The following is a 22,011-nucleotide window of genomic DNA, read 5'->3' on the forward strand; positions in this document are numbered from 1 at the left end:
ATCTTACTTTTGATACATCACAGATTAGACATAGATTATACAAGCCTCATCTCTTGTGGAATACAGTACCCCGAATTAGCACATCTCACACCCTTTGCCAGTTGCTGGACACAATAGCAGCCTCCCTTAACAAAAGGCTATTTAACATCACACCTCACATACAATGACAGCAACCTATGACAGGTCATTCAACTTATTAGCATGTAGAGTAAACCTGTTCAATATGTAAAATAACCCTTTACATGTATTGTATATAGCAGATACCAGTATTGTTTAACAAAGTTTCAGCTGTATCTTGACAAACATGTTCCCCAAGGCCTCCTAAGAATACCAGGATTGTTCCAATTGAATCTTGAGAGACAATATGCTCCCACCCCAAAAAGCCCTATAAGTATGTGCTGGGAAATAAAGATTTCAGATATTTGACAACCTGAGTTAAGTCTGGGCTGTCGTATCTCCTGATCAGAAGCAAACCGGATATTCGTTGTACAGGGAAATATTCACGGGTTGGAGGTCTGATGCCTCATCATATAACCATCATAAACCTGCCTGAGAAAAACCGCTAACAGTTTGGTGTCAGAAGTGGGATCCACCAAGAAAACAGTATCGGGTAAGTGATTCTATATTTTTTATATATATGTTATTACTACCCTATATTGTAAGAGTGGATTATTGTAACCCGGTAAGCGCTTCTGATAAGCGTCTCCCCTAGGAATCTGATATTCCTAAAGAAAAAGAGGGATCTGAAGTCCCGCAGGAATCTGATATTCCTGAAGGGGAAAAAAAAGGGGTCTGGAGTCCCCGAATCTGAAAAACAGTATTGTGTGCAACAAATATCCTTTGCTAAAACTAAATATAGCTGTATAGTTGCTTAAGCATTTTTAGTCATTATATATATATATATATATATATATATATATATATATATATATACGGCTCAAATAAATAAAGGGAACACAAAAATAACACATCCTAGATCTGAATTAATTAAATATTCTTCTGAAATACTTTGTTCTTTACATAGTTGAATGTGCTGACAACAAAATCACACAAAAATTAAAAAATGGAAATCAAATTTTTCAACCCATGGAGGTCTGGATTTGGAGTCACCCTCAAAATTAAAGTGGAGAAACACACTACAGGCTGATCCAACTTTGATGTAATGTCCTTAAAACAAATCAAAATGAGGCTCAGTAGTCTGTGTGGCCTCCACGTGCCTGTATGACCTCCCTACAATGCCTGTGCATGCTCCTGATGAGATGGCGGACGGTCTCCTGAGGGATCTCTTCCCAGACCTGGACTAAAGCATCTGCCAACTCCTGGACAGTCTGTGGTGCAACGTGACGTTGGTGGATAGAGCGAGACATGATGTCCCAGATGTGCTCAATTGGATTCAGGTCTGGGGAACGGGCAGGCCAGTCCATAGCATCAATGCCTTCGTCTTGCAGGAACTGCTGACACACTCCAGCCACATGAGGTCTAGCATTGTCTTGCATTAGGAGGAACCCAGGGCCAACCGCACCAGCATATGGTCTCACAAGGGGTCTGAGGATCTCATCTCGGTACCTAATGGCAGTCAGGCTACCTCTGGCGAGCACATGGAGGGCTGTGCGGCCCTCCAAAGAAATGCCACCCCCACACCATTACTGACCCAATGCCAAACCGGTCATGCTGGAGGATAATGCAGGCAGCAGAACGTTCTCCACGGCGTCTCAAGACTCTGTCACGTCTGTCACATGTGCTCAGTGTGAACCTGCTTTCATCTGTGAAGAGCACAGGGCACCAGTGGCGAATTTGCCAATATTGGTGTTCTCTGGAAAATGCCAAACGTCATGCACAGTGTTGGGCTGTAAGCACAACCCCCACCTGTGGACGTCGGGCCCTCATATCACCCTCATGGAGTCTGTTTCTGACCGTTTGAGTAGACACATGCACATTTGTGGCCTGCTGGAGGTCATTTTGCAGGGCTCTGGCAGTGCTCCTCCTGTTCCTCCTTGCACAAAGGCGGAGGTAGCGGTCCTGCTGCTGGGTTGTTGCCCTTCTACGGCCTCCTCCACGTCTCCTGATGTACTGGCCTGTCTCCTGGTAGCGCCTCCATGATCTGGACACTACGCTGACAGACACAGCAAACCTTCTTGCCACAGCTCGCATTGATGTGCCATCCTGGTTAAGCTGCACTACCTGAGCCACTTGTGTGGGTTGTAGACTCCGTCTCATGCTACCACTAGAGTGAAAGCACCGCCAGCATTCAAAAGTGACCAAAACATCAGCCAGGAAGCATAGGAACTGAGAAGTGATCTGTTGTCACCACCTGCAGAACCACTCCTTTATTGGGGGTGTCTTGCTAATTGCCTATAATTTCCACCTGTTGTCTATCCCATTTGCACAACAGCATGTGAAATTGATTGTCACTCAGTGTTGCTTCCTAAGTGGACAGTTTGATTTCACAGAAGTGTGATTGACTTGGAGTTACATTGTGTTGTTTAAGTGTTCCCTTTATTTTTTTGAGCAGTGTATATATATATATATATATATATATATATATATATACAGGGTGGGCCATTTATATGGATACACCTTAATAAAATGGGAATGGTTGGTGATATTAAATTCCTGTTTGTGGCACATTAGTATATGTGAGGGGGGAAAATTTTCAAGATGGGTGGTGACCATGGCGGCCATTTTGAAGTCGGCCATTTTGAATCCAACTTTTATTTTTTCAATAGGAAGAGGGTTATTTGACACATCAAACTTATTGGGAATTTCACAAGAAAAACAATGGTGTGCTTGGTTTTAACGTAACTTTATTCTTTCATGAGTTATTTACAAGTTTCTGACCACTTACAAAATGTGTTCAATGTGCTGCCCATTGTGTTGGATTGTCAATGCAACCCTCTTCTCCCACTCTTCACACACTGATAGCAACACTGCAGGAGAAATGCTAGCACAGGCTTCCAGTATCTGTAGTTTCAGGTGCTGCACATCTCGTATCTTCAGAGCATAGACGATTGCCTTCAGATGATACGAGATGTGCAGCACCTGAAACTACGGATACTGGAAGCCTGTGCTAGCATTTCTCCTGCAGTGTTGCTATCAGTGTGTGAAGAGTGGGAGAAGAGGGTTGCATTGACAATCCAACACAATGGGCAGCACATTGAACACATTTTATAAGTGGTCAGAAACTTGTAAATAACTCATGAAAGAATAAAGTTACATTAAAACCAAGCACACCATTGTTTTTCTTGTGAAATTCCCAATAAGTTTGATGTGTCACATGACCCTCTTCCTATTGAAAAAAACAAAAGTTGGATTCAAAATGGCCGACTTCAAAATGGCCGCCATGGTCACCACCCATCTTGAAAAGTTTCCCCCCTCACATATACTAATGTGCCACAAACAGGAAGTTAATATCACCAACCATTCCCATTTTATTAAGGTGTATCCATATAAATAGCCCACCCTGTATATATATATATATATATATATATATATATATATACAGTACAGACCAAAAGTTTGGACACACCTTCTCATTCAAAGAGTTTTCTTTATTTTCATGACTATGAAGGCATCAAAACTATGAATTAACACATGTGGAATTATATACATAAAAAACAAGTGTGAAACAACTGAAAACATGTCATATTCTAGGTTCTTCAAAGTAGCCACCTTTTGCTTTGATTACTGCTTTGCACACTCTTGATGAGTTTCAAGAGGTAGTCCCCTGAAATGTTCTTCCAACACTCTTGAAGGAGTTCCCAGAGATGCTTAGCACTTGTTGGCCCTTTTGCCTTCACTCTGCGGTCCAGCTCACCCCAAACCATCTCGATTGGGTTCAGGTCCGGTGACTGTGGAGGCCAGGTCATCTGGCGCAGCACCCCATCACTCTCCTTCATGGTCAAATAGCCCTTACTTTCAAAGTTTTCCCAATTTTTCGGCTGACTGACTGACCTTCACTTCTTAAAGTAATGATGGCCACTCGTTTTTCTTTACTTAGCTGGTATTTTCTCTCCATAATACAAATTCTAACAGTCTATTCAGTAGGACTATCAGCTGTGTATCCACCTGACTTCTCCTCAACGCCACTGATGGTCCCAACCCTATTTATAAGGCAAGAAATCCCACTTATTAAACCTGACAGGGCAAACCTGTGAAGTGAAAACCATTTCAGGGGACTACCTCTTGAAGCTCATCAAGAGAATGCCAAGAGTGTGCAAAGCAGTAATCAAACTTTGAAGAACCTAGAATATGACATATTTTCAGTTGTTTCACACTTGTTTGTTATGTATATAATTCCACATGTGTTAATTCATAGTTTTGATGCCTTCAGTGTGAATCTACAATTTTCATAGTCATGAAAATAAAGAAAACTCTTTGAATGAGAAGGTGTGTCCAAACTTTTGGTCTGTACTGTATATATATATATATATATATATATAGTTGAATTTTACCTTATAGACTGTGTATAGATTATGTATAGATTGTATGCGAGTTCATGCTGAAATTGAAGGTATAAAATTGGCCATCAATTGTTTAAAATCTGCCATAAATTCAGGAGTAATATGAGCCTGTATTAGAAGTAATACCATCCAGAATAGTTTAAAATCTGCCATAAATTCAGGAGTACGATAGTTATGAGCCTGAATTAGGCTACTTTCACACTAGCGTTCAGAGCGGATCCGTCTGATGTTTCATCAGACGGATCCGCTCCTATAATGCAGACGTTTGCATCCGTTCAGAACGGATCCGTCTGCATTATAACTTAGAAAAATTTCTAAGTGTGAAAGTAGCCTGAACGGATCCGTTCAGACTTTACATTGAAAGTCAATGGGGGACGGATCCGCTTGAAGATTGAGCCATATGGTGTCATCTTCAAGCGGATCCGTCCCCATTGACTTCCATTATAAGTCTGGACGGATCCGCTCGCCTCCGCACGGCCAGGCGGACACCCGAACGCTGCAAGCAGCGTTCAGGTGTCCGATCACTGAGCGGAGCGGAGGCTGAACGCTGGCAGACTGATGCATTCTCAGCGGATCCGCCTCCACTGTGAATGCATCAGGGCTGGACGGCTGCGTTCGGGGCCGCTTGTGAGCCCCTTCAAACGGAGCTCACGAGCGGACACCTGAAAGCAGGTGTGAAAGTAGCCTATGAAGAAATAGGATAAAAAAACAAAAAACAACACAAAAAAAACCCACATAAACTGATAAGCATAAGGTTTGTCAGTAAGTATCTTGCACTAAACACAAACACAATCATCCTTAGATAAACCTTCAAATTCAACTGATCTCACTGTATATTTTTATCTAAGTAAAAAATGGGCAATACTTACGGTAAGAAGGATCCCAAAAAGAAACAGAATTTAAAATTTTGAACTGAAAATCATGTTCCTAAGTCTGCTGCAAATCGCTCTATGGTGAAACTGTCTCCTAAAAATGAATTAGGGGAAAGTCCAAAAATGTTTGTCCGGAGGTGTTTAGGTCCATTTTATACTGATCCTTGGGTTGATAATATGTGTAAATGGACAGAAAGAATGAAATGTACTGACCCGTTCCCAAAAGAAGGGTCTTTTTCAGATTTTCATATTGCCATGATCAAGGGCCTATGTCTGAATGACATAGACACTTTTCCATGGTACAAAGGAGATCCTCACTAGAATAAAATGTATATGAAAACTTGTGGACTCCAACTCCTGTCCCACCCCCATATGTGCCATTGTACCCTGTAGTAACGAAATTAACAACAGAATCAGATGATGAGATATGCGCACACTTGACTTTACCACAGGTTCCTGGCTTTAGAGAACCTGAGGAACAGGTTCTTCTTTGAGCATGCTAATCAACCTATTGTACAGTCTGCACAGCCCAGTAGAACAAAAGATGCATGGCGATAGGAAAGATATTGGGATAGCCACAGCGTGTAAACAGAAGCCTGGGCAAAGTGTGTCAGATTTTTCAAAGAGAGTTAGACAAATTTGGATAGAGGAGGCAGGTTTGGCAACTGCAGATGATATGGGTTTAGTGTATACACAAACATGTGTTGCAGATTTGCTGCCAGAAGTCGCTAAAACGTATAAAATGATTGTTGATAATTGGCCAACATTAACCCCTATAGCGACAGGCAAGCCAGTAGTACATGCAAAAGCAGCTTCCCGTGTGACACAAAATAGCACGACCGAAGTTTTTATAAATATCCCGCTAGTGCCGCTCACGCCTGAAAATAACATAACGTTGTCCCAGCTCCAAACATTTGCAACATCAGCAGACATGGCTTATTGGGAGATTCAAGGGTTGACCAAAGACGCTAACGGTCTATGGTCAAAGGGAGGAGTAGTATTTGGATGGGGAGACCCTTCCCAACCCCATGGACAATGAGTCCATTAATTCTGATGCCTAGAGACTTGCAGCAGATACAAGAGGAATATGTGGCAAAACTGATTGAGAAATTAAACATTAATTATGATGATATTTTGCTCTTGTTTCCTTTGCCAACAGGTGCATCAACCCAACCCTCATCTTACAGGAAAATATGGCGCTGGATTATCTTTTAGCTTCTAAGGGGGGGTTTCTGTGAGTTTATAGGAGAGGACTACTGTACTTCAATCGCAGAGACCAGTGATAAAGTCCAGGCCCATATGGATAAGGTCACTGTAATTCAGGGCAGAGCTAGGGCAATTGCTAATGAGGGATGGAATCCTTTCACGGCTTTGGGTGGTTTTGGAGATTTCCTGTTTTCCATAGGTAACTGTTTGAAGGAAATAGGAGTATATATCCTCATGTTGTTGTTTTTCTCTTTATCCTATATATCCTGGTGAGATGCTCCTGCTGTTTGATCGATCGGATCGCCCAGTCACGTGCAGATAATCACATCCTCATCACAGCTCCCAGATATACCACGGATCAACCTATGTCTTTGATGGAAAGGATGTCCAACTAAACGTTCATCGCCACGCTACACCTTACCACATCAGGACCTCCCTCAGAGTCAACTCCCCGAAGAATCTAACCGAAGGATGGAGCATCATCATGGAGGCAATGACACCCAAAGAGCACCACAATCGACGAGGGCAAGCTAAGGAAACCGAAGATTCAGCAAGAGATTCAAAGAACACAGAGGACATATTACAGAGAGGAGGGAACTGTCGTGAAATTTTTTATTAAGCATAGGATGACTATAGTTGACTTTCTTTTTAGCTTAGGAATGGTATGTAGGTTTATTTTGTATATGCCTCCCTGTGTAAGGTCTGACCTGATTACGGTTATGAGAGCGTGATCGGGTCAGGTCGTTGCAAGGGAAATTCAATAGATCAGCACTCTGGTCCCTACTTCCCATGTGAAAGCCGCAACCGTTGGTTTGAGGGGGATCTAATGGCTGCTGGCTCTGAGAGCAATGTTCTTAGTGAAAGCTACCAGCGGGTCCTCATCAGCAACGGTGGGGTATAGCACACTGATTCCAGTCTCATTGAACCATGGGCGCCCCAACATGAAACATTGGTTGGTGGGACTGGTGTCCATGTGAATGCTGTATCACCTTTCTTGGTCGACCCTGTTTTAAAAGACCTTCCTCAGGGACTGATCCCCCCTTTCGGAACCATGTCTAACAGAGGTTCACTTTGGGTCAGTAGCATATTTGTACCAGATTAAATGGATGTTGTCCGATTAGGGCCACATTTGTTTAAAAAAAGGCTGATTCATTTGGGAACATTTGCACGTGTTCTGGGTGTGGTAGTGGATGGTGAGCATGTTTGAGCGCCACCCACCGGCACTCTAAGGAAATGTGCGAATGTGTACCTTCCAGTTCTAAAAAGTATTTACTGGGCAGCCATGTGCCATGGGGGGCGGGGTTAGCCCAGTAAAAGGTCTAACCCGAACATCCTATCTATGTGTAGAGCTTGCATGCCTGATGTTTTGTATGCTTCGTGTTCTTTCTCACTTTTCTTTCTTCTCTCTCTTTTCACTATGCAGGAGATTTTTTCCTACTGTGCGCCAAATTACACAGAAGGTTTTTTTCATCTCCTTCATAGTCTTTAGTGTCTTCATGTGTAACACACACACATATATATATATATATACAGGGAGTGCAGAATTATTAGGCAAATGAGTATTTTGACCACATCATCCTCTTTATGCATGTTGTCTTACTCCAAGCTGTATAGGCTCGAAAGCCTACTACCAATTAAGCATATTAGGTGATGTGCATCTCTGTAATGAGAAGGGGTGTGGTCTAATGACATCAACACCCTATATTAGGTGTGCATAATTATCAGGCAACTTCCTTTCCTTTGGCAAAATGGGTCAAAAGAAGGACTTAACAGGCTCAGAAAAGTCAAAAATAGTGAGATATCTTGCAGAGGGATGCAGCACTCTTAAAATTGCAAAGCTTCTGAAGCGTGATCATCGAACAATCAAGCGTTTCATTCAAAATAGTCAACAGGGTCGCAAGAAGCGTGTGGAAAAACCAAGGCGCAAAATAACTGCCCATGAACTGAGAAAAGTCAAGCGTGCAGCTCGCAAGATGCCACTTGCCAGAGGTTTGGCCATATTTCAGAGCTGCAACATCACTGGAGTGCCCAAAAGCACAAGGTGTGCAATACTCAGAGACATGGCCAAGGTAAGAAAGGCTGAAAGACGACCACCACTGAACAAGACACACAAGCTGAAACGTCAAGACTGGGCCAAGAAATATCTCAAGACTGATTTTTCTAAGGTTTTATGGACTGATGAAATGAGAGTGAGTCTTGATGGGCCAGATGGATGGGCCCGTAGCTGGATTGGCAAAGGGCAGAGAGCTCCAGTCCGACTCAGACGCCAGCAAGGTGGAGGTGGAGTACTGGTTTGGGCTGGTATCATCAAAGATGAGCTTGTGGGCCTTTTCGGTTTGAGGATGGAGTCAAGCTCAACTCCCAGTCCTACTGCCAGTTTCTGGAAGACACCTTCTTCAAGCAGTGGTACAGGAAGAAGTCTGCATCCTTCAAGAAAAACATGATTTTCATGCAGGACAATGCTCCATCACACGCGTCCAAGTACTCCACAGCGTGGCTGGCAAGAAAGGGTATAAAAGAAGAAAATCTAATGACATGGCCTCCTTGTTCACATGATCTGAACCCGATTGAGAACCTGTGGTCCATCATCAAATGTGAGATTTTGTCACGGCTGAGGATGGGGGAAACCCTCAGCCGTGTGCCGGAGGATGTTGGTCGCTGCTTGACCAGGACGAACAGGATTAGGGAGCAGGTCACCTCCTAACAGCGTCCCTAACCTGACCCTAACTCCTACCTGCATGGGCCGACCTTGAAGGTAGGAGGACCCATGCGCAGGAACCTCGGATCCCTACTCGCCCTCCGCCGGTCCCTAGGCTAGGAGTCAGAGTAAGACATCCTGTTCCTTCTGGATACGGAGGAACAGGAGTCTAACTGGCCAAGCTGCAAGGAAGGGAGAACAAGTGCAACCTGTGGCAGTGGCAGGTACTTGCCACAAACATCACACTGACCTGCCACAGACAACCAAGCCTGGAACCCATGTGGGTGTACTGCCCACAAACAGCAGGACTCAGCACACAAACATACAACACACGGGAACCCAGGACCACAGGTGCAATAAAACAACATAAAGCAAACACATCTTCAGACACCAAAGGACATATAAAAACTTATGACCAGAAGGTTGGCCCCCACTGGCAGTTGGTAAGTAACCAGGAGGATGTCTACAGCCAGCATGGCTGAAACACCCTCTCTGGCTACTGCCTACAACTGAGGCTTTATAGGGCCAAGAGGCCACACCCAACAGTCAGACACACCCCGTGACTCAGACACACAGAAAGGGAGTTAACCCTTCCAATACCACAGAAGGGAAAACATAACTTAAAGGGGAAGTGTCAAAACTACAAACACACTGTGGCTGTTGCCGCAGGCAACGACATGGGTGGCAAGCGTGTCCTGGGAGTCAGCCCGAAGGCCGGGACACTGCCACCACATGTACACATACAACCAAACGTTACCACGGGCAACCACAGTGAAGGGAAGATGTCAGTGCACACCACACACAAAACAGAGTGCACACAGACATACAAAAGTGCATACAAACGTGCACATAACTCCAAGCGAACCGCACACACAGCTGTTGTCCGCGGCAACCGCACCTGAGGCTAACTACATTATGCCTCAAGCTGCGGTTGACACTACAACCCAAAACCGCGGGCAACAGTATGCGGCTCCCAAGGAGTCACGGCCATAACCGTGGCCGTGACAGATTTACAAGGAGGGAAAACAGTACACCTCTCTGAACAGTGTCTGGGAGGCTGTGGTTGCTGCTGCACGCAATGTTGATGGTGAACAGATCAAAACACTGACAGAATCCATGGATGGCAGGCTTTTGAGTGTCCTTGCAAAGAAAGGTGGCTATATTGGTCACTGATTTGTTTTTGTTTCGTTTTTGAATGTCAGAAATGTATATTTGTGAATGTTGAGATGTTATATTGGTTTCACTGGTAAAAATAAATAATTGAAATGGGTATATATTTGTTTTTTGTTAAGTTGCCTAATAATTATGCACAGTAATAGTCACCTGCACACACAGATATCCCCCTAAAATAGCTAAAACTAAAAACAAACTAAAAACTACTTCCAAAAATATTCAGCTTTGATATTAATGAGTTTTTTGGGTTCATTGAGAACATGGTTGTTGTTCAATAATAAAATTAATCCTCAAAAATACAACTTGCCTAATAATTCTGCACTCCCTGTATATACAGTACAGACAAAAAGTTTGGACACACCTTCTCATTCAAAGAGTTTTCTTTATTTTCATGACTATGAAGGCATCAAAACTATGAATTAACACATGTGGAATTATATGCATAACAAACAAGTGTGAAACAACTAAAAATATGTCATATTCTAGGTTCTTCAAAGTAGCCACCTTTTGCTTTGATTACTGCTTTGCACACTCTTGGCATTCTCTTGATGAGCTTCAAGAGGTAGTCCCCTGAAATGGACTTCCAACAGTCTTGAAGGAGTTCCCAGAGATGCTTATCACTTGTTGGCCCTTTTGCCTTCACTCTGCAGTCGAGCTCACCCCAAACCATTTCGATTGGGTTCAGGTCCAGTGACTGTGGAGGCCAGGTCATCTAGCGCAGCACCCCATCACTCTCCTTCATGGTCAAATAGCCCTTACTTTCAAAGTTTTCCCAATTTTTCAGCTGACTGACTGACCTTCATTTCTTAAAGTAATGATGGCCACTAGTTTTTCTTTACTTAGCTGCTTTTTTCTTGCCATAATACAAATTCTAACAGTCTATTCAGTAGGACTATCAGCTGTGTATCCACCTGACTTCTCCTCAACGCAACTGATGGTCCCAACCCCATTTATAAGGCAAGAAATCCCACTTATTAAACCTGACAGGGCAAACCTGTGAAGTGAAAACCATTTCAGGGGACTACCTCTTGAAGCTCATCAAGAGAATGCCAAGAGTGTGCAAAGCAGTAATCAAAGCAAAAGGTGGCTACTTTGAAGAACCTAGAATATGACATATTTTCAGTTGTTTCACACTTGTTTGTTATGTATATAATTCCACATGTGTTAATTCATAGTTTTGATGCCTTCATAGTCATGAAAATAAAGAAAACTCTTTGAATGAGAAGGTGTGTCCAAACTTTTGGTCTGTACTGTATATATATATATATATATATATATATATATATATACACACACACACACACACACACACACAAGGCCTTAGATGGAGGAAAACATACAGTGATCCTGTTTTTATATATATATAAAAGTTGGGATCAATGGTTGGGTTGAAAGGGATTTTTCATAATCTTACTTTTGATACATCACAGATTAGACATAGATTATATAAGCCTCATCTCTTGTGGAATACAGTACCCCGAATTAGCACATCTCACACCCTTTGCCAGTTGCTGGACACAATAGCAGCCTCCCTTAACAAAAGGCTGTTTAACATCACACCTCACATACAATGACAGCAACCGATGACAGGTCATTCAACTTATTAGCATGTAGAGTAAACCTGTTCAATATGTAAAATAACCCTTTTCATGTATTGTATATAGCAGATACCAGTGTTGTTTAACAAAGTTTCAGCTGTATCTTGACAAACATTTTCCCCAAGGCCTCCAAAGAATACCAGGATTGTTCCAATTGGAGACAATATGCTCCCACCCCAAAAAGCCCTATAAGTATGTGCTGGGAAATAAAGATTTCAGATATTTGACAACCTGAGTTAAGTCTGGGCTGTCGTATCTCCTGATCAGAAGCAAACCGGATATTCGTTGTACAGGGAAATATTTACGGGTTGGAGGTCTGATGCCTCATCATATAACCATCATAAACCTGCCTGAGAAAAACCGCTAACAGAAGCCCTCCTAAGACAGGATTGTACTACCCCCAACAGCTGTCATCTCTACATTCTCAGCTGACAGGGTATGTGCAGTCTCTGCAAAGGGAGCTTCAAAAGGTCCACCACCGGGTCTGCGAGTCTCTCCCGGACTCCGACTTAATAACCGGTGTTCATTCTATACAACCAGGGGATTGGGTTTTCTACAAGAAACATCAGAGGACGGGACTAGAACCGAGATATCTTGGGCCATTCTAGGTACAGATGACTACGCCAACCTCACTGAAGCTTGAAGGATGAGACAACTGGGTCCACGCCAGTCATTGCAAGAAGCTGCTGAACCACAGGCCAGAATGAGGTGTATAGTTTTTACTATCTTTTTTAGCTTTGTGTATTTTATCAATGGTAGTGATTATAAGCATCCTAATCTATTGTTTAAAATGCACCTCCAATTAGCTAAGGCAGCGAATAGGACCAATTGCTGGCTATGCTCGAAACCCCCCCCCCCCCCTAGCCACTACACCCCGGCCATGGCAGCAGTTCATGCCATATATGATGTCCGTATTGGCATGAAAAAGTACGAGAAGCTTGCGAAAACCACTAGAAGACATTTATCTATAGAGATTAATGACACGTTCCTGGAAGGGAACATCAGCTATAGTTTTAATGTTAGCTCTGATTCCTGCTTGTTGTTAGACAAACCTATATGGGTATCAGGACAGTTAGGCAGTCCCCAGATGTGCTTCAACCTTAAGTTTGGTACTGAGAGTAAATTCATAGGGACCACTATCTGTAAGACAGGTATAACAGTCAACCTGACCAACGAAACTCCCAAGCTCTACCATGACACTAATAGACCAGATTACATTTGCTGAAAGGAAGGCTGTGATGTCCAGACCAAGGGAGCAATTCCCCAATCCATCATGCTCCTAGTCAGCGCCTGTGACCGTCAGAAAAATTCATCATGCCCAGTGCTGACAGGTCACTACTACATTTTGTGTGGCTTTTCAGCTTACAAGGTGATTCCCCCTAATGCTAGAGATTCATGTGTGTGTCGTACCTGCTTCATATATTGCCGCTGATCGAGAGGATCTGCTATTGCGGAGGAGGGCAAGGATGCAGGCCAGGAATCGCAGAGAGCTGTTTTCCTCAGGTGTGGGCATGTTTCCCAGCTTGGACTGGGTGGGGTATCGAGTTAATGAAGCGACTGAACAACTTCTCATCCATTGTGGACCGAGACCGTTGCAGCAGTGCGGGAGATCACTGAAGAACAAAAGCAGATAAAAACCCTCGTCTTATAGGAGAAGATGGCGTTGGATTATCTTTTAGCTCCTAAGGGGGGTTTCTGTGAGTTTATAGGAGAGGACTGCCTTACTATACCAGTGATAAAGTCCAGGCCCATATGGATAAGGTCACTATGCTTCAGGGCAGAGCTAGGGCTATTGCTAATGAGGGATGGAATCCTTTCACGGCTTTGGGTGGTTTTTGGGGATTTCCTGTTTTCAATAGGTAACTGGTTGAAGAAAGTAGGAGTATATATCCTCATGTTGTTCCTTTTTCTCTTTATCCTATATATCCTGGTGAGATGTTCCTGCTGTTTGATCGATCCGATCACCCAGGCACATGCAGATGATCACATCCTTATCGCACCTCAGGAATATATTATGGATCAACCTATATCTTTGATGGAAAGGATGTCCAACTAAACGTCCATTGCCACACCACACCTCCCCACATCAGGACCTCCCTCAGAGTCAACTCCCCGAAGAATCGAGCTGATGGATAGAGCATCATCATGGAGTCAATGACACCCAAGGAGCACCACAATCGACGAGGGCAAGCTGAGGAAACTGAAGATTCAGCAAGAGATTCAAAGAACACAGGGGACATATTACAAAGAGGAGGGAACTGTTGTGGAACATTTTATTAGCATAGGATGACTATAGAGGACTTTCTGTTTAGCTTAGGAATGTTATGTAGGTTTATTTTGAATATGCCTCCCTGTGTAAGGTCTGACCGGATTACGGTTATAAAGGAGCGTGATTGGGTCACGACGTTACACGGGAAATTCTATAGATCAGAACTCGGGTTCCTACCCCCCCCCCCCATGTAAAAGCCGCCACTGTTGGTTTGAGGGGGATCTAATGGCTGCTGGCTCTGAGAGCATTGTTCTTAGTGAAAGCTACCAGCGGATCCTCATCAGCAACGGTGGGGTATAGTACACTGATGCCGGTCTCATTGAACCATGGGGGCCCCAACATGCTACAAAATATTAGTTGGTGGGACTGGTGGCCATGTAAATTCTATATCACCTTTCTTGGTCAACCCTGTTTTAAATGACCTTCCTCAGGGACTGATCCCCCCCTTTCAGAACAATGTCTAACAGAGGTTCACTTTGGATCAGTAGGATATCTGTACAGAATTAAATAGATATTGTCAGATTAGGGCCATATCTGTTTAAATGAAAGGCTGATTAATTTGGAAGCATTTGCACATGTTCCTGGTGTGGTGGTGAATTGTGAGCATGTGAACTCCACCCACCGGCACTCTCAGGAAGTGTGCAAATGTGTACCTTTCAGTTCTGGAATGTATTCCTATTGGTCGAGGCATGAGGTGGATTGTACCTGCCTATCTGTAATATTATTGGGTGGCCATGTGCCATGGAGGGTGGGGTTAGCCCAGTAAAAAGGTCTAACACATGTTAACAGACATATAATTTCTTGGACACAAAGCAGACTGTACGCAAGTCTTATTTCATCAGTGCTGGTTGCTTACACTTGCAAGTCTCCATATATCTAAAAGAGTACTTCACAAGGATCAGGATCCGACGGTACCAGTTTCCAAAACTACCACTAGAGTACCAAGCATCCAAAAATGATGCCTTGACAGAGTGTCACGAGGGTGTCACGACCTATCACTGACAATGTTGTGCCTGGGGTCAGAAGGTCACAGCAGGTGGCTATTCGCTCGGTTTCTCAAGAGATCGCTCCATGACCTAGTGGTATGAATGGATTCCGATCCAGGTTTTCCTGCTTAGGTTTGCGATCCTTTAGGAATCTGTAGCTTTTCCTTTCAGCTGTTATCTGTCACCACTCCCAGCTACTATATATTCTCCCTTTCTGCTTCCCTTGTTGCCATATATAGAACTTCTTTCCTGATCATCTATTCTGACCTCAGTTGGAGTTGCTGTGGAGCTGTTGGAACTGGTACTGTCAGATCTCTGGTTCTTTCCTGTTTGTTGTCTTCCTTCAGGGATTGTTTGTGGTGTTTTGTGTTGTTTGCTTTCCCTGTTGTTACCCTAGGTGTCAGTGGTGAGGACTAGTTCTCCCACCGCCATACTCACTACCTAGAACTTGTTTCAGGTTAAGCCAGGTATGAGGCATGTGATCGGTGTACGGGTTAGCAGCCCGTCTTGGGACATCAGGACAGCCAGCTGCCAGTGCTATTGAGTTAGGGGTCACCACTCCTCCCTCTCCCTAGTGGTAGGGTACTCCCCTTCCCTCCACTCTGCGTGGCATGTCTGTTACCTGCCTAATCAGACGTGATACAGAGTCAGAGTTTAGGTAGGTCTAAACCTGGGCATTGAGGCAGGAGCTGTAGGCTCCATGAAAAATTGCTCCATCATGTTGAGGAGACTGAAATGGCTGCTGCTACTGCGTCTTCTGCTGCTCATGCCAGCGAGAGGGGGGTGGCTATGCAGGGGGGGCTGAAAGGGGCCTCACCTTCAGGCATGCTGGCGGCAGGCGTCTGCTCACTGTAAGCTGCGGCACGCTGCATACAGTGTTTCCTGGTAATAACGTAATTTGTCCTCCCTTTCTGTGAGAGGAAGAAAATCCTCTATTTTGCCTTGATAGAGAGGGTCAAAAAGCATGACTATCCAGTAATCATCAGACTGCTTGATATCACTGAATCACCGGTTCCTGCGTAAATAAGAGAGTTTACAGGTCGCCATTCTGGCCAGCGTGGCCGAGGAGCCAGTTCTTTCCACTTCTGCCCCGCACTGAGACAGTTGGATTTTGTAGCCGGTGTCACCGTCATCATCCTCTTTCTTATACAACTCCAACTCCTCTTCCATCCTCCTCCCCTATAGGTTTATCTGCCATCCGAAAAATAGCCAAGTTGTGACTAAAGTTCGGAAAATCAGTTCGCTCAGCCTTATTCAAAATGTTTGCTAATTTATTAGATGGGAAAAACTGAAGTATTGCATTGACATAAGTATTCAGACCTTTTATTCAGTACTTAGTTAAAGCACCTTTGGCAGGGATTACAGCCTCCAGTCTTCTTAGGTATGATGCCACAAGGTTTCCACGTCTGGATTCAAGGATTTTCTGCCATTCTTCTGCAGATCCTCTCAAGCTTTGTCAGGTTGGATGGGGACCATCGGTAGAAAGCCATTTTCAGGTCCCTCCAGAGATGTTTGATTGGGTCAAGTCAGGGCTCTGGCTGGGCCACTTAAGGGCATTCACAGAGTTGTCCCTAAGCCACACCTGTGTTGTTGTGCCTGTGTGCTTAAGGTGATTGTCTTGTTGGAAGGTAAACCTTTGGCCCAGTCTGTAGTCCAGAGTACTCTGGATCATGTTTTCATTTAAAATATCTCTGTACTTTTCTCCATTCAGCTTTCTCTCAACCCTGCCTAGTCTTCCTGCCCCAGCCGCTGAAAAACATCCCCACAGCATTATGCTGACACCACCATGCTACACTCTTGGTTTCTGCTATATTCCAGTGTCCATATACATCTCACTATACATGCATAGCTAGCAAGGATCATTTGAAATATATTTGGCTGATCTTCTAAGATCCTTTCACAGATTTTTTGACTGTTCTGACTCTCCTTCTAAGCATTGAAAGTGTGATCTCTGTAACTTACAGTTGTGATGAGATAGCGGTAACCATAAATTGAAGTTGAATTGGCTGACAGTGACTCGATCCTAACGACACCTTGTAGATCGTGAAGAAGTTTATTCCAAACTGTGCAGATCATACACCAATGAACAAATGGATAGGTCAAAAAATCATGGTGTGAGCAGCTAACAGGATACATGTGGCTGAGATGAAGAGTGAAGCCAGAATGCAAGGGAGAAAGGGGAGGAGACTGTACAAAAAGCACAGAGTAGGAGGGGAAGAGAGAAGGGACACACATAATAAAAAGGCAAACCATGTATGTTTAACATGACAGTAGATATTGTCCCATGGGGATACCCTGTCTTAGAGATCTAGGGTGGTAGCTATACCATCTAAGAAGGGAGTTTGTAGCCATAGGTTTGCGATACATGCTTGTTCTAATTTCACTATGAGGGCCTCTGGTGATGTTTACATCCAAAAATGGCAAAGAAACCCTGTCAATCTCATAGGTGAACTTCAGTCCTACCTTGTTAGTATTAAAGAATTCGACAAATCTCTTAAACCCTTCCTTATCAACCCTTCACATATGTACCTTGCCTACATCATAACGTCCTGGAATTTGATTGTTCTTGGGAAACGTTTGGTTTGATTATATGTGTTGTGATTTACGTACTGGTTGTTTGGATTTTGTATCGTATCACAGAAAATGCCAGTAGAGGAAATAGTGAACCGTGGAGTCCTCTGAGAAAGTGTTAAGACAATATAGAGTTTTTCTATCTGTAATATAGTTGATACATTAACAGGAGATTAATGAGGAAGTCGACTATAAGGAAGCAGAATAGATGATTGTTGAAATTTAGTTTCAACTGTAGATATTTCAGACGTCTGGTAGAGAAATTCTTAACACATAGACATGGGCAATACACAGAGTATACCTGAGGGATATAAATTAGCCAAGCACATAGTTGAAGATGTAGAAGGGAAACAAGACAAGAAAAAGACAGAGAAGGTGTTACAGAAGGCGGGTATAAAACATGGTATCTTAGATTCTGAAGTTTGGGAAAGATTCAAAAGAACACATAGTGGTTGGATGAAGGATCAGGAATGTGAGGAGGTTGTGGAATGTTGGTGTCGGGAAGCAGAGAAATTGAAGAATGAGAAATGGCCAAATGTAACATTTGGAGAAAATTTGTATTATGACACAAGTGTAAAACATGACAATGACAGTGAGACAGAAAAAAAAATATCTCCGCTACCTTCAGCTCCCCCACCGTCATATTCTGGGACGATGAGTAGACCAGGCTGGACATGTACAATGTGTGGAAACCAGAATCCTGACTGGACGGAGACTTGTAGAGTATGTGGGGCACCCCGACCTAGACTGCGTACACTCTATCCGGTCATCATACGTACTGGATTCACCCCACAAGTCCCTCCACCTCCACCAGTGGATGGAGAAGGGGGACCAGGAGACAGGGGAGACAATCAAGCCCCTCAGGCACCACCACCCGGTGGTCAAGCCCAATATGAGCAACAGCACATATTGTCTAACTCCGCATGGAGTCCGAAGGACCAAATGGGACTTTTAGGTAGAATTCCTGACACACTGACAAGACCTATGCCTTCCCACCGTATGTTACAACAGATACAAGCCACATATAGGGCAACATGGGCTGACTTAAATGACTTAGTGGCCTTAAAAATGTGAGAATCACCATATAACCCTCTAAAAGAACAGTTACTGGCTGAAAGGGTAAAAACTGACCAGTCCTCATGGTCTGACTGGGAAAAAACGGACACATCGGGCATAAAATATTGCAGAATTTGTGGTAGATGGGCCAGGACAAAGGAAGATGACAGTGCCCATAATTTAAAAGACATAATATAGGAGACTAAAGAAAACGTAGTAGCATTTGAGTCTAGACTATGGACAGTGTGGACAGACATGGGTTGGGATACCACTGGACCTATGGGACAGAAGTTACTGACATCTGCTTTCATGGAGGGACTGAGACCTGCCCTCCAGACAAAACTGAAAGCATGTAAGCCTGAATGAAGGGTGACAGCACTACCTCAGTTAGTTGCTGCTGCTAAGGGTTTGGAACTAGACATGTCCACTACCAAATCCTCAAAAATCAATATGGCACAAGGACAACAGAGACCATGGTCTGGTCAACAGGGACAGACCAGACAGAGGAGGGATGACTTCAGATGTTACAATTGTGGCAAACCTGGTCATATATACGCAGAAATTGCCAGTTACCCCCTCAAGGACAACAGGTGAACTCACATTACCAGGGTTCAGTGCACACCCCTGGTCCGGTGACCTCACAGTAGGAAGCCGGCAACCCCATGTCTTTATCTGCCATGACTGCAGCAGCCATGGGCTGCCAAATTGAAATACCAGTCCAGGTAGGCAACCAACAGGTTCCTTTCTTAATAGATATGGGGGCAGCCAAGACAGTGATCAATCCTGATTATATTAAGTCATGGCAGATAAGCACGCAACGTGTCCCCGCATCAGGGTTCACAGGGGAAGTGGTCTTCATCACAGAGACCATACCTATGAAATTAAAAATCAAAGACAGTACAGTGGTGACTCAGTTGTTAGTAAAAGAAAATATCCCATTACAATTTGCTGGGTACTAACTTCCTGCAGGCACCTGGGACTCATATTCATTTTAATGAGGATAGTACCAGACATGTAGATATTGACACCCTCGATGATGTTTTAACTCAGGTTCTAGCTTTACACCTGGAGCCCAACCAAACATCCTGTGTGGTACAATTGGAGCAGAACCTGCAGCTAGTCCCCGACAAAGGGTAAAACTGATATTGGCAGATTGGATGTCACTCCTTTCATGGTGCATTTAAAACCAGGATGTACACCACCCCAAGTCCGTCAGTATCCCTTGAGTCATGCACAAGAACAATCTGTGGTCACTCAGATTGACCAGTATGTTCAAATGGGGGTCCTGGTGGTGACTAATTCTCCCGCCAACACCCCCCTGTGTCCGATCAAAAAGAAAGCAGTAAAAGGCCAGCCTGTGACTTATAGGATGGTGCATGACTTACGGGAAGTTAATAAGGTTACTGTCCTGCAGACTCTAATTATCCCAAACCCACACACCTAGTTGTCAAAGTCCCTCCAGGGACATCATGTTATACAGTGATCGACCTTGCAAATCCTTTTTTCAGTGTCCAGATCCATGTGAAATGTCAATATTTATTTGCATTCACATTTAAATGTGAACAGTATACATCGACGGTATTGCCGCAGAGAGCTCAAAACTCACCCACCATGTATACTCAAGCCCTCCAATCAGTCCTGACAGGTTGGCAGGTTGCTGATGAGGTTGTTTTGTTACAATATGTTGATGATCTATGACATGCTCCTGACTATGACACTTGTAAAAATGCATCTCTGTCACTGTTTCTGGCAGAAAGTGGGTGTAAGTCTTCCAAAGACAAGCTGCAGTTTTGCCAATCCCGTGTTACTTTCCTCGGTCACTGTTTGTCAGAAGGTGCCTGGCACCTCACCGAGGAAAGAAAACAGGCTGTGTAGGACATCCCACTCCCTCAGGGGCCGAAGCCCCTCAGAATGTTTTTGGGACTGGTGTCCTATTGTTTTTGGATCCGGAATGCATCCATGTTGATGCAACCCCTTTATGACTGCTTGGCCTCTGACCCTTTTTCAATCAGCGGCCCTGCAGAGTATTCTTTTTACTCACTCAAATTGGCAATCCTGTCAACAAGGGCACTGGGCATACCAGACTATGACCAGCCTTTTAACCTGTTCTGCTCAGAACTGAGTGGCCATAGTACCCCAGTCCTGACCCAGAAACATGGGGACAGGCAAAGGCCGATTGCCTATTTTTCTGCCAGATTAGATCCAGTCTCAGGCGGCGCCCCCTCCTGTGTCAAGGTAGTCGCAGCGGTGCAGCTGATGGTGGAAAAAACTTCTGAAGTTGTACTTGACTATCCCCTGGTGGTACAGACCCCTCATGACATCCAAGGTATCCTTAGTCAGGTGCAACCAAAGCACATATCCATGGCACGCCAACTACGGTTGCAATGTTCTTTACTCATGCCTGAGTCCATTACTTTCAAGAGATGTACTACTCTGAATCCTGCAACTCTCCTACCGATTTCAGATTCAGAAATGAGGGAACCCCCTTCCCAGGCCCTCTTTTACAAGAATTACAAGATACTGATGAACATGATTGTGTCCAATTAATGCAACAAGAAACTTGTGGCTTTTCACATGTACATGATCAACCCATACCTAATCCTGATTTTTAGTTTTTTGTAGATGGCAGCAGATGCATGGGTGAGGATGGCCAATTTCATATTGGATATGCAGTGGTCACGCAACATGAGGTAGTACTGGCTGAACCACTCCCTCCTCACATGTCAGCACAGGAGGCTGAGTTGAAGGCAATCTCTGAAGCATATAAAATAACGCAAGGTATACAAGCAAATATTTTTACAGACTCTAGGTATGGGTTTGGTATTGCACATGATTATGGCCCTATTTGGAAGCCAGGGACTTCTTTACCTCTGCAGGTCAACCTATAAAGAAGAAAGACTCCTATGGACAGATAAGACCAAGATCAACTTGTACCAGAGTGATGGGAAGAGAAGAGTATGGAGAAGGAAAGGAACTGCTCATGATCCTAAGCATACCACCTCATCAGTGAAGCATGGTGGTGGTAGTGTCATGGCGTGGGCATGTATGGCTGCCAATGGAACTGGTTCTCTTGTATTTATTGATGATGTGACTGCTGACAAAAGCAGCAGGATGAATTCTGA

The 22,011-nt window shown here is 43.9% G+C and overlaps 1 long non-coding RNA gene across 1 annotated transcript; it reads left to right on the forward strand.

The window, feature by feature from the left end:
* Positions 1-332: 332 nt before the first annotated feature.
* LOC120977899 lies at positions 333-12,299 on the forward strand. The gene is made up of 3 exons (XR_005774000.1): positions 333-391; positions 4,722-4,723; positions 12,201-12,299. It is a non-coding gene; the product is annotated as an uncharacterized LOC120977899 (long non-coding RNA).
* Positions 12,300-22,011: the final 9,712 nt, after the last annotated feature.

This window comes from Bufo bufo, chromosome 1 (genome assembly GCF_905171765.1).
Source record: "Bufo bufo chromosome 1, aBufBuf1.1, whole genome shotgun sequence".
Lineage (NCBI taxonomy): Eukaryota > Metazoa > Chordata > Amphibia > Anura > Bufonidae > Bufo > Bufo bufo.